Source organism: Linepithema humile, chromosome 1 (assembly GCF_040581485.1).
Source record: "Linepithema humile isolate Giens D197 chromosome 1, Lhum_UNIL_v1.0, whole genome shotgun sequence".
NCBI lineage: Eukaryota > Metazoa > Arthropoda > Insecta > Hymenoptera > Formicidae > Linepithema > Linepithema humile.
The window spans coordinates 29,035,412-29,045,820 of record NC_090128.1 but is presented as its reverse complement, the minus strand read 5'-3'; positions in this window follow the sequence as shown (position 1 = coordinate 29,045,820).

The window sequence follows — 10,409 nt, the reverse complement described above, 5'->3', positions numbered from 1 at the left end:
AGGCCCGCAGGGCGCAGCCAGTTTCCCGGCCGTGGCAGGGTCGTGGCCCCCATTATCCCGGGTGCAATCCCCGAGCCGTAGTTCCCCAGGGGTCCCAGAGTACCGGTGCCCTTCAGCGTGGTCATGCCCATTGGTAGACCGGCGCTTGCTCCGTTCGATCCGTACATCTGTTGCACTAAAATACCGTAAGACACATCAGTCCCGCCACACCACCTGCATCCCTTATCGACGACAAAGTCGACTCGACGAAGTTCTCTCTTGTATGAAATTCATTTCGCAAATAGTGTTTGAATGTGATAAGACTTCCGTTCGCTTGACTTTTCTTAATGGCACTGATGCCGAACAAATTCTCAAACGATTTGAAGAAAGGGGAAAGTTTTAAGGTAACTTACGCGATTGTGAACTTATGGAGACTCTGTCATTTGGATTACAGCGGATTAATAAAAATCTGTAGCAATTATCTGCACTTGTATAGTTATTTATAGTTAGCGACACTGTGTCATAAATTATTTGATCAATGCTAAAATTTACTTTCTAATATTGATTTTGTTGCGGATATTTCTATTTCACTCGATGCATATCGTAAAAAAATATTCTTTTTACTATGACGAGAAATCTCTTGAATAGCAAATAAAAACACAAACGACTATAATTTCATGTCATAAATTCATATATTTCATGTATTTGAAATGAATTTGTAAGCTTAAAAGCACGCTGTAACTGCGAGAACAAGATTAAAAATTCTTTAGTGCAATATTTTCGAAACTCATGCAATCTATTTTCCCGTCGACGTGACAGCGATACGCATTGCGCTTCTCCACGCGCGATTACACGCCGCGGCGCGGGAATTTTCTGCACGGTCTTTCAGCCGTCACTTTATCCCGACGTACGGGACAAAGTTTGCTTTATGGACAAGTTGGAATCCGGGTCAAGCGGATTTCGCGAGCTTCGGCCAAGGAAACGCGGTTAACGTTCTCGGCGATTTTTCGGTCCGTGAAACGTGCTGTCGCAAGAGCGTGAAATCTATGCGCGGAACGTGACGGGGATAAGGTGACCGGCGAATCTTTGGAAGGCCCGGAGTAAAGTTGCACGTATTTACGTTAACTATGCAAAACTTTGCACGATTTCCGGCGGTTATACGTCACAGCGTGGCTCTGACGTTTCGCGCGATTATGCGCGGAGCGAAAGCTGAGAACGTGAATGGCGTGCGTAAATCCTGTTTTACACTATTGCGACTGCAATTCGCGACAAGCTGCGAATTACAACTCGTACGTATGTAACTTTTTCCAGTATATCTATATTTTCAGTAGTCTTTAATATTTGTCCAATATTTATTCCTTCATAATATGCTAATAAACTTCTTTTTAAGAAAGAAATTAGGCACGCAATCAAATGCGTATATTATACTTTTTTTCAGTTTCGCACTGTGTATTAACAAGTGCAATATTTTTAGCAGTTTTTAATATTTGTTTGAAATTTATTTTTTCAAAATGTAATAATAAATTTGAAAAATATTAGGCAATTTTTAATAATTTTCGAAAATTTTAAAATTGTCTTTACACAAAGACGAGTAAAAACGTTTTTTTATTCTTCTTTCTTTAGTAAAATCAATAAAACGAAGTTATAAATCAAGGATAGATAAAACTTGTATCAGAAAAATGCAAAAAATAAATGTATTCAAATAAATTAAATACTTTGAACGTCGAAATGTAAAAAGATGTACAGCTTTACGACATTCCAGCACTTTTGCCGGCTTACGCGATTTTTCAGTGCAAATAAGCGTTGCAGAGTTAAATATATGCCCAGGACGTGAGGGATAAAACCGTACGCGACTTTAGAAACTCAAGGCAACTGCATATTAGCTTCATAAAAGTTCCAACTTTCGTACTTTTGTATATATTACGTGCAAACGGCGGGCATCGCTTTGCTAATTTAAAGCGGATTGTCGAGTATGTTTTAACGAGTATGTTTTAACAATTATTATTTGCTATGAGATAATTGTTTAGTAATTGAGGATTATTATTTTACAGCGCAAATGCAAAAACAACACCTCTTCGATAACACGAGTGATTTAAATCAATTGCTCTTCACATGACTCATTGGAAAACGATCGGTTGTATAATCAAACAATTAATTGCTCTCTATCGTATTACATATTTTATAACACAGTTTGACTCATGTGACAGGACACGGTAATAGCATCATGTTACATTATGCGGGAATATAGCATAGCATGCGTTTCTCATATTTTTGTGAAAACGTTGCACTGCTTATGATATATTACTCTATTATACGTTTTCGCTGCATAGCTTGAATTTTAAACGACTGTAATGACGATCAATACGGCACGATATAAAGAGGGGGAATTTATTACACTGTGCCGTGTTTAAAGCGATGAATTTTTGTGATTCTTGTGACTTTTGTATTTCGTTAGGTTTATGCAATGTTTATATCGCGGACGCTATTACAGCGGAAGCAATGTCTTCAATTATTTAATGCACAAAGAGCGCAGGTTTAACGTTCGAGATAAAATAGATATTCTCCCAGAGAATAATTGCGCGAAAGTACATTTTCACATAATCTCTCTTAATTCAAAATGTCACTCACAGGGTAAGGTTGCGCATTCCGCAAAGAAATTCTCATATCGCCTATGAAGGGCGAGAGCCATTTTTTTGGCTTTCTTGACGACGTCGACGGTTTCCGTAAATTCACTGTTCGCGACCGGCATTTTTCAGTGCATCGAAAAAAACGGCTGGCACAGCTCTAAAGAATGCCAATCCGGTTAAAAATTTATGACCGACACCGACACTGTTGAAGAACCGTGAAAATGGCTTCGAGAGGCAGGGAAATATTTTTGTTGACGCTTGTCTTTGAAGCATTATTTTGCAACATACAATTTTCAAACAGATATTTTAATCCATATTTCTGATTTCATGTTTGGCGATAAACTTTAGGACGACCGAGATAAAGATAATCTTTATTTAATAAGATATTATAATTTCAATCTAGTTTGTGCGATACATTATACAACAAAAATACATGTAAAAACATTTAATTCTTGAAATGCAAGCTTTAATGAAATAATTTAAAATAAAAGTTAAATTTAAATTGTAAAAGTTATGCTCTATGTTTGATAATATTTGAATCACTTGAAAATATTTTTCTTCTATCAATGTGTTACAATGTGTACGTCCTACGTACTCCACTCTCTTTCTTTCCGCGATATCATTACACAAAGAATTTATCAAAAAGGAAAAAAGAGATAAACGGAAATCAAATGTTGGATGGACATTTCAAGTAAAATAATATCTCATTGAACATTCCAGCGATAACGATATTTGTCTGAATATATAGATAAATTCAAAAACGAAAAGAAACAGGAAACAGTTTCATTATCGCCGATGGTCGATTTTCGTTTGAAAACACATCCGATACTTGAAAGTTTTATCATAGCTAAAACAAAAAGAACACTTTGAAACTGATAGATTAGTTACATCGACAATAATTTTCTCTTGGAAAACTCTTAAAAAAATTCAAAATTTATCACTTTAGAATACACAACTGGTGACTTAGTTTCCGATTTCAGAAATCCTTATGCCTGCCGATATCAGTGATTATTACCAAATATCCTAACTATTTCGATTTCTATTCGTCCAAGTCTTCACGTATATCCACCCACAAAAAAAGATCCGTCAATCTTGCCCTTCCTATTTGTCAACAGCTTCCATTCCCTCCCTTCAACTAGAATTCTCTCCAACTGGAATTTTCTAATCTAAAATTTCAATTCGTTCCCCACGGACGTTCCAAACTTTCCGAAAAACCCGAAAATATTCTCCTTCGTCAATTCAAGGGTATAAAAAACATTGAATTCTAGTTGCAGTTACAGTCATTCAGTTAGTCAGTTAGACAGTTATACAGTATACTGTTGCTCGCCCTTTTTCAGCGCGCACTCGTAAGTTCAACTTAGCGAAAAACAGTTTTATCACAAGTTTTAAAAAAAATTTAATAAAGTGTGGAGTAAATCGTGTGTGCTACCGCACCCCACATCTAAGGACCATCTCCATCGCAACCAAGCGCCAAAGGGTAGTGTTCTAGCAGGAAACCGAAAGGCCCCGTACGAGATTCTAGTAGTATAGTAAGTAGTATAGTAAGTGCTAGTATTGAGCCAACGGCACAAGATACGTTTTTGCTTACTACATTGATTGCGAGCTAGTAAATTACTAAAAATACTGTATGCTGTATGGTGCATTTCTAGTATTTTACTAGAATTCGCAATCAATCCAGTAAGCAAAAACGTATCGTGTGATGCTGGCTTTAGTCTTGGAAGAAATTTTTAAAAGTAGATATGCAGACTTCAAATCTATCCATTCCCCCCTTCTTCACCCCTTATCTTTCTTATTCTTGATCTCTCTCTCTCTCTCTCTCTTCTTGAGCTTGGTTCGGCGAATGCATCAGTTCATCAAATTTTGCAGCCAATCTTTATTTCTTTTTCTCCCTAAACTTGGTTCGAGCGAACACATCCGTTTTCTCGAACTTCACTTTTATGTTTTTTCTTCTTAAGTTCGGTTTGAGCAGACACCTGTTTTCTCGAATTTCGCCTTCATCTCTTTTTCTCTTAAACTTGGTTCGAGCGAACACACCTGTTTTCTCGAATTTCGCTTTCATCTCCTAAGCTTGATTCGGATGAAGTTCACTTTAGTTCCTCAAATTTTGCTTGTATAATTTTAAATAACTCTGTCTCTCTTTCTCTCTTTCTCTGCTCCAATCCATCCCTATTCAACAACAAATCCACCAAACCTTGCCTGTAAATATCTTGTGCCTAATTCCGAAGTATAATTTTAGTGGATAAAACAGAAAATTTGGGACCATCAAAATGCAGGCTCGCCCGACGAAAAAATCGTCGGAATGGTCGCCTTAGACAGCAGGGCTTACCACCGTACGCCGGCCCTACTGAATCGGCTCCCCTTCACTTGCGGTCGCAGCGGGCCATCCGCCTTGCCCGCAATAAGCAAAACCGTCGCGCTAAGAAACTCGTCACTCGAACTGAACTCAACAAAATTAGCGTAGATGACAAAATTAACAATAATAATCTCCATAATAGTGATTGTAATAATAATATTAGCAGTAATATTAATAGTCAAATTGAATTTTTAGGCCAACATCTATCCGAACTCCGGCTCTCATCTCCTACCCAAATTTCTTATCCCCACTCCGTCCCTGAATCTGAGCCCTTATTTTCTTCTGGCTCAAGCGATCTTGATCCTGAAAAGCTACATTCTGAAGTTCTTCCTTTAAACAGATTTAGTTATATTAATCAATTTCCTGAATATCATGGTCAGGTATCCTCTGACTATCCCACCCTAGGTCTTGGTCCTGTCATCCCGGAACAAATAAAAAAGATCCTATCCTCGCCTCACGCATTTCCTGGTGTATCGAGAACACCGATTCTTTTCCATTCTAGTTTCTGTCACCGTGTTCGTATTTATGTTTCCCCGATCCACCGTTATTTTAGAAGAAATTCATTAATTTTCTCCTTCCATTTCGAGCACACTTACACACACACATATACATCTTCAACAATAAAATAGAAATGTTAACAATCCGTTTGATATTAAAAATTTTCTTTTTTTGTATTTTGGAATAGCCACATTTAATTGTATGTAAATCTTAGATTTTATGACTTGAATATTAAACGTTTTTCTGTTCTACAATAACCTCGATTTATTTTTAATTTAAACTTAAAATCCTTAAAGATTGCACGGGTTCCGTCCCAGGTAATTGAAATCGCTATCTCAGATCTAATAGGAAACCATCGAATGGTATCGATTAAACGGAGTAAAAACCATCCGTCGTTGACTCGTTTTCCAGAAAAATAAACAAACCTTCCGCACAAGTTCAATTCCTTCTGACTTGTGTGGCATGCCAGTTACGACCCGATCTCTCTTCCCTGCAAGTACGTAAAGACGTAACAAATGTTGGAAAGAAAGCAATAGATCAAGAATTGTGATATGCTGAGTGGATTAATTTTTTTTGCTAAAAATAATTTTAACGATGAATATCATTAATTTGCAAATTGTTAGTTGCAAACCATTGTACTGATTGTATCAAAGCAACGTCAACATTTAACATCTGCAAACGTCGGAGCTGCTTTACTCTTCCGGATGGCATTCTCTTAAGCAGTCATCCGAGACTGTATACACGAGAGCGCAATCACGTGATGCAAGTTACGTAGCAGTCGGAATACAACAGTGCCAAAAGTGGGCTCTCTAAGCTGACGGACGAGTGCAATTTGCAATATGCATGAAGTTGCATTCGGTAGATGATCACGCTTTCCAAGATCTGATTTCATTGCAATCTTTACATACGTTATAAAAACGCTTTTAGTGAAATCGTCAACAAAATCGAAAAACGTCCAGTAATAATAGCGTAGAATGGATTATCACAAAAATGACGAGAATGTAACATTTAATCTGGTTATACCTTATATTGATTTCTCGAAAATTGAGGCCAAGATTTTTAGATTTTATCGCACGGACGTCATTTTTGAAAACAGTCTTCGATGTACGATGCAAGAAGGGCAGTTATTTTAAATTGAGATGTATTTTTTTTAAACATTCTCTGAAATTGTGATGTATTTTTTTAAACATTCTCTTTCATATTATATATTACAGTACACGTGTGTGTATGAAGACATTATGTTTTAATATCAAATCAAATCGAAATGTAAATATCGGTCTATTTTGAGCTGCAATGGTAAGAAAATTATCTTTTTTAATCAAATAAATCAAAAGGTCTTTGAAAATTATGAAAATTAATTATTACAAATATTTATTAAACGATTATTATCATTATCAATACAAATGATACTGCTCTAGAAAATTGAAAATATTAAAACCGTTTATTTTCGCTTATGATTCTGCGTGGATATTATATTAAATTGTGCTTTGTAGTGCATCATATAAATCCAATTTCATTGTATTTCTGGAATTAATAGAAAATTTCATAATCGCATATGGAATATTGAATATTCTAATTTACGAGTATAATATTGTTTGAGAGTTTTTTAAAAATATTCCTTGCAAATAATTTTCAATTATCGGAAAACTGTCATTTGAATATCAATAAAGAAATCTAAAATTAAGTAAAATTAATACAAACAAAATCTTCTCTTTCGCGATTTAAATTTGCACGAATTTATACGTTTATCCCATAATTTCGAGATACTTCGCACTAATCGCGCAAATCTGCGGTTATTAACGCAGTGCACGCGCAGACATAATCAATAAGAAGGGGGCGAGAGGAAATTATTTCCAAGTTCTCGAAATGCCGTCAGACATAACATCGTGACTATCGTAAATCTTACGAAAGAAATTTCTTCCGCTCACGAAAATAGCCCCCGGGTAAAGTAAACAGTAGAGGGAACAGCCGAGACGGTGGAGAAGTTAAGGTAATGCGTGGCTAATGCGAATTCCGCGGTAAAGTTTTATTAAATTATATTCTACTCGGCGAATTCAAATTATCTCGGATACTGCGCCTGCGAAGGCGCGCGTGTATATCTCGTCAGACCGTGGGAGACATGTTTGTGTGCGCGAGAACTGGGGTAAATCATGGAAAGTGGACTACACAGGATTTTCCTCCCGTATTTTTATTTTTGCGTGCAACGTCGAGTATCGCTGGACGCACAGTATGGGTATCGTGATATACATCCATTTAAAAGTAAATAGGGGGAAAAAAAGATAAAAACCTTTTTCAAGTAAAGCTATTAGCTTCGTAAAAATTCCTAAAAATATAAAACTTTCTAAAATAGATTATTTAGAAATACCATAATTATCTCGCGCGGTTTAAAACGAAAAATCTTTAAAAAATAGTATTTTTGTTATTCCCGCGAGTTGGAAAAAAATCGCTACACAATTTGCGAGTTTTGATTCAGCTGGTTGGTATTCACTCTATTGCATGGCGCAAGATAAAAGAATAGCTCTGCTCATTTTGATTCAGCTTTTACAAATATTGCGCGTGCATTCAATGCATTTTCGACAAGTTTTCACTCCACCTTCCACCTTCCTTTCATCCCTTCCTTTCATCCCTTCCTTTCATCCCTTCCTTTCATCCCTTCCTCTTTCTCGTTTTTGCTCGATTTTCCCAAAGACTTCTCGCATTCTATCGTCAAGATTGGCATTCTTGCGCACCTCGCGAGAAAGACCAGCGCGAACCAGCTCGTTCCATCAACCCTTCCCTCGACGATCCGATGCGATGGCGAGAATACGGTATTGCGGCTGGTAAGGATGTGCATTTCTCTGCCTAAGTTTAAATTGTGTACTCGAGGAAACGATTCGCCCAACTATTCGAGCAACTTTTAATACGACCGCTGCCCGCCCGCAAAGTATGATAATCAGCCGGTTCTTCCACTCGCGAATAGAAAGGTAGCGGCGAGACAGACAATTTCGTTCGATTTTTTTTTTAAGACACGCGCTTTATGCATTTGACGAGAGAAGAAATTGAATTCGCGAACAATAAAAACGTTTTACTCTAGCCGGAAACAGATATTGGAACGTGCAGTTTCTGTAATAATTTCCAAGAACAACTTTTATTTTTAAGGAGTTTACTCTAATCGTGAAGAAGAATAATATTGTATAATCATTTAACATTGCGCGCTGATTTATAAAAGCGATTTGTCGCCTACCGCCGGTCACGCACCCGGAAGAAACTAGTATGAAGTCAATTTAAGAGTCTTAATTGGACGGACGCGTCGCGACGATCTCGCGGCTTAATTGCAAATTAGTGTCGAGTGCAACCTGTTGCTGGGACGGGACCGGATTTGTCGTTCGGTTTTAAGCTATGACGATTGAGTTTCCTCGAAAGAGAGAGATATATTACTCGTCGTCTCGCGCTTTTTGCTCCAATCATTCTTGCCGTCACGTAGTGCCGGTAATAACGAGGGTCTCGTTAGTTGCTAACGAATTGTTTGGATACAATCGCGCGAATCCCCGGCGAACGTGCTCCTCGCATTCATTAACATTCGAAACAGGCCGCTTGGATTCCGAATGCTTTGATACCGCGGATTAAGTTGATTGGATCGCATTATATGAACGGCTCTCCGGAAACGAGGTTAACGGATGGTCGCATGGAGAGGGGGAAAGAGAGAGTGAGAAAGAAAAAAGCAAGAAGGAGGAGGAAGAGAGTGAAAGTGCGGCAATATTCGTTCCGTGACTTATAGCGAGCAGTTTTCGCTGAAAATTAAAGCCCCAGATTGTCCGGATCGTTTTGATCAAAGTCATAAAAATTCATTATCAGCGCTAGATTCAAGAATTCAAAGATAAAGTTCGTTTGCAAATCTCGAAAAAAAATTAGAATTATAAATTTGTTAAAATTACTAATTACGGTATTTGATCGACAATGTAATTAAAAACATAAAATGCGGAAAATTATTTCTATAAAAACATTAGAAAACTAAGCTGAATTAAATTTTATCTCTTTTTTTTATTGCATTTTTTTATTGGATATGTCAGATGTAACTTACATTTATTCTATATACTGTTGACGTTCTAAGTTCTTATAAAGAGTATACAAGTTAAGATTTATCTTAAAACAAGATTTTTACTTACAAAAGACGTCTGTTGCATTCAAATAACATATGAAACATTAAAATACACATAAACAAACGTAAACATTAAAATTGCACAGAAAATAAAAATCGCTGGGAATATTTAATCAAATTTTCATTCATTTAACATTGATATGTGGTATCTAACTTGATATTCAAAATATTCAAAGTAATGTAAAAACAAAGTTATCTGTTTTCGAATAGTTAACCTTCAGATAATGAATTGCCAATCACACAGTAGATATAGGATACATTTGGACTCATGATTGAATTTCGTTTTTATGCTCTAAAGAGAGATAGTGAAGATAAGCGAGAGGAAAAATAGTATTCTTATCTTTAGTAATGTAAATAAAAGTGCAATCGTAATGGTGACGTAAATAGTGTGGAAAAAGATAGTTTTGAATGGATCTGATACATTCACCAGGCGAGAATTAAATAAACCAGAGCAATATAAAACAGAGTAATTTCTAAAATTTTATTATAAGCTATTTCTGTGCGTACTAAAATATTAAAGATGTTAAATATGGCATTCATTAACAAGTTGTTTATACTAAAATGTTAACGATATTTAATATTAATTATGATATAAATAGGAATATCATAATATGAAATAACTATTTCGTAATCCTGAAGCAGGCCGAAAGTAGCAAAGGCCAACAATAACATATATCCTATCATCGCAAAGCTTAACAAAAATAAATTTCCAATATGATAAAAATACTTCTGCAGAAGCTGAAGTTAAGATAAAAATAGTCAGAAAGCCTTTCGCGCGATGTCTTTGACTCTTGAAAAGTATCTCTGACATGTA